A 4221-nucleotide genomic window follows, 5' to 3' on the forward strand; every position below is an offset into this window, starting at 1 on the left:
ATTACATAAAAATTGACTTTGGAAAGTCGCTAATGGGTCAATTTTGACCCAGTCGGTCGTTCTAGCGTTAACATTAGGTTGTTGCATATGGAACGGCCGATTTGAAAATTTCGTTCTTAAATATTTTATATTACCACATAGACCATATCGTCAATTTAAAACTCGAAACTAGCCTAAGTTTATTGGTAGATTGTACACGAAAGTTAACCATAGACCAAGATCAAATTCGACTGATCACTTTTCAGTCCGAACGAAACGTTATTTCTATTACAAAGGCATAAATAACCTCGTACGGCATAAGTAGATCGCTCATCGATTGATATCATATTTTTACCAAAACTACACACGTCGATAGTTTCGACAACCTAATACACAGAAAAATGTCACGTGAACGGTTCTGCCGTCCCCGAAACTCCACTGTCCGCGAGAAACCTGCAATTATTTACGAAAACTGGCGAAGGGGACAGTGATAAGAAGAATACCGTGTAGAATGCGTGTACAGATGTACGAACATGTGTTTCGACGTGGCGTTAAATACGCGGTAACACTCGACGGGTTTATTCGGTCTGTCACCGGATCCCAGTGGCGGCATGAAACTGCACACTTATTTCTCGTGTTACACCCACGTACCATTGGGTAATCATCGTATAATAGCCGAATAATGATTTGTACGAGGAGGGGTCGCCGCAACGCACGCTAGTCGGATAAATAAGAACCGAAGCCGGAGGCAAGGGGACCAATATGGCCACCTTAAACGCGGAACCCCGAGTATCTAACCCCACTGAGATGTTTATTATTCACTTAGGATGCTCACGTACTATTTGTTCCCCGCTGAGCGTCGACTTACCCCTTCGCAAGCAGAAGGGCCAAACTACGTGAAACAAGTGTTGCGTGAAAATATCGAACATGTTTTTGACATTCACTGGCTGGCTGGGTAACTTCTATTCGATCAAGTATTATTTTGATTATACGCATAGCGGTTGGATATCTCTTAGACCTTTCTCAATACGGCACGCTTCAGACAAAAATGGCTTAGGTCGATACTGACGAAACGTTGGCATAGAAATAAAAATTACGTATGATTAAAAATCAACTGTTTTGCGATAGCTTGGTGTATTTTAGTATTGCCTGACTTTCAGTCGACAGCGATATTTTATTTGTAACGTGTGAGAGTAAATTAATCAATTGTACGTATTGAATGGATGGATGTGCATAGACAGAATGTCCCAGGTTTCAATGGCCAAACGTTGTCAGTATATTCTATGGGTCGAAATAAAAAAAAAATGTTATACAAACATAAGTCTTGTAGAGATTCGTTAAAAAGTTATGGCGGTAATACGCGTCCGGCGTTAAGGGAACTCCCACTATGTCGATTAATAATACGTGTTTGATATAAACTGCTGTAATTTGTTTGTTTTATTCAATGTGAAATATACCGTTACAGTTCTTTATAGACATTGTATAAATATGATATTGGTTGCAATTTATCTAGATGTACCAAAGTAGAAGTTATTTTCAAAAAATCGAATAACGTTAAATATATAATTCGTTGCTTATTTATGTTCTAACGAAGTCGAGAAATTTTATTCGAATAGTGGACTTTCTAAGATACTATCTGCTAAAAGTAATAATAGGTATGCGAGCAATTTGTAATAGGGAAAAGTTTCATTCTTTCAATATTTTATCAAAAACAAGAAGCGTAACACCAAACAGTATAAATAAATCTCTATATCACAAACCTTCAAACTCGTACGTGTACAGTTCAATTTCAGTATACAGAAATCGATTTCAAAAATGTCCCCGTGCAATTAAATCACCCTCTCGATAAAACAAAATTTCTCTTATCAAAACTAAAATAAAATTACCCTCTGCTACTAAACAGCGTTCTCTAAAATCACGAAAAATGTATAACCGTCGAAAAGTCAATGATCCAAAATGAAAAATGACTACTTGAAATTTCTTTCACAAGACACAAATGCACAAACAAGGTTACACACGTTTGCACAATAGAGTAGAACCACCAAGCTACACCGGTGGACCCCAAAAATACGCTTAAAAGTTAAGAAAAAGAAGCAAAAGGTATCCGCTCATCTGCCTTTGCTAATCCTATCAACCTCCACGCCGTTTCCATTCACCGGTCTTGACACTTCCGTTTCTAATGGCGCGCCACTGAAACCCAGCCTGGTCTTCGCCGGAAGTCCGCGGAACTCTGGTAGGTTCTCCATTTCGTACATGTGCACGTGCTGAGCAAACGAGTCTGCGTGAAGTCGCGTCGCCATTATCCCGAATCCCTCGATCAGAGCCAAGAACACGCCGCCGACGGTGGCGCTACCTATCATCGATGGAATTCCGGTTCTGGCGGCCAAAACGCCTCCTGTGAGGGCGCCGCTCAATATGGAGTTCCAAGGGTCTTCCTTCAACCGGCAGCGTATCAAGGTACACTCGATTGCGGAGAAAAGGCCGCCCCAAATGGCGAAATTCCCGGCGACTTGGGGCACGCGAACCTTCACCGCTGTCAGACCGCCGCATAGTCTTCGTTGGATGCCTGATGGCGCGTTCCGGAAGCCGATGACACTCTGGTTGAAGAAAAACGCTGGTTGATGGATTTGCTTTGCTTGGATGTTGAATAGTACGATAAGATACTAGTACGATACTTTTTAGAGAAAATTGGTATCCTGTATTAAGTGAGATCTGGATAGAAATTTATTTTGTCTTTAGAGGATTTTAACCATATTTTGCATACTTCATATGTATAATTTGCTTTGCTTGGATGTTGAATAGTACGATAAGATACTAGTACGATACTTTTTAGAGAAAATTGGTATCCTATATTAAGTGAGATCTGGATAGAAATTTATTTTGTCTTTAGAGGATTTTAACTATATTTTGCATGCTTCATATGTATTACATTTTTTTTTTTTTTTAGGAAGACGTGCAAAAGTACATTTCATATATGTTTATCATATTATTATATTATGCATCATATATTATCCCCTTACAAATTAATTTCAATTAATACTGCTGATACATAAAAGGTGCTTGCAGTTTACGGTAATTGAAATTATAATCTTAATGTCTAAATAATAAGGATTCCATTATTACGGCATATTTTCGATGTATTAGGTTGTCCGGAAAGTTCCTTTCGTAATTTAAACCATTGTATCCCTGTTTCTAATTGACGTAGTAACAAAAGTTAAACGGTACTTTCCTCGACAGTTAAAGGTGAATCCAACGCACTGCTCAAATTCTTTGTAAGATGAACAGGAGTCGAACTATGTTCTCTGCATTGGAGCGATGTTGAATTTTTCGCGGCAACGCTCCACCGCAGAAAATACAGTTCGCTTTAGGAGTAATTTTAGGGGTACATCGGACTCATCTTCGAATAACGAGTAAAATACCTTTCGGTTTTTGTCGCTATCTCAATTAGAAACAGAGATACGTCAGTTTGAATTTTTTCTTAAATTACGAAACGAACTTTCCGGACAACCTAATATAATACTTTATTACACGTCCCAGATATTTTTTGGTAAACAGGCCACCTACTTAATTACCTTCTCTAACTATGGTGGCATGAGAAAATTTGTATACGTAACTTAAATGGTTTCAAAGGATCAATAATGCTTTGAATGAACCGAAACTTGAAACTAGAGAACAAGAGTTATCTGGTTATTTGATTGTTTGCTTGTTAAGAAAACTTTCAATTTCTTTAAATTTCGAGATGATTACTTTATATCTGTTAACTGCAGAAAACGAGTTAACTGGTCATTGGAATAATTAATACATGCAATACAACAGCTTTTATACTGAGGGATCCACGATTTTAATTGCCCTCTTACGTCTGTATTGAACATAAGATATTTCATATTCACATTTGCAAGAACTCAAATATGTAATGTTTACCTACTCATTTTTAATTATGCATTAGAGAGATTCAATTTTCGTTGGACAATTCAGTTAACGGGTTAAATTAAGCATTTAAAGTGCTTTTTATTGCTCCAAAAATAATTTGTTACAAGGTAAAAAATGAAATTATAATCGTTAAGTAACGATGAATAATGGAATGGTGCATAAAAATACAATATTTGCTGTCTAACTAGTGCTTAGAGTAGCGGCATAAGTAGGATTTCTCAGATTGGAAGTACGGTAAGTAACATTACGTTTCAATTTCGGAAAGACTCGATATCTTGAACATATAAATATTTTAAAAAGAGGATCAAAGCT

General features: G+C 37.4%; 1 pseudogene; it reads right to left on the reverse strand.

Moving 5' to 3' along the window:
* Positions 1-2087: 2087 nt before the first annotated feature.
* Positions 2088-4221, reverse strand: part of LOC108578950 — a 2240-nt pseudogene continuing 106 nt past the window's right edge.

The sequence above is a fragment of the Habropoda laboriosa genome, unplaced genomic scaffold, assembly GCF_001263275.1.
Source record: "Habropoda laboriosa isolate 0110345459 unplaced genomic scaffold, ASM126327v1 scaffold30, whole genome shotgun sequence".
NCBI lineage: Eukaryota > Metazoa > Arthropoda > Insecta > Hymenoptera > Apidae > Habropoda > Habropoda laboriosa.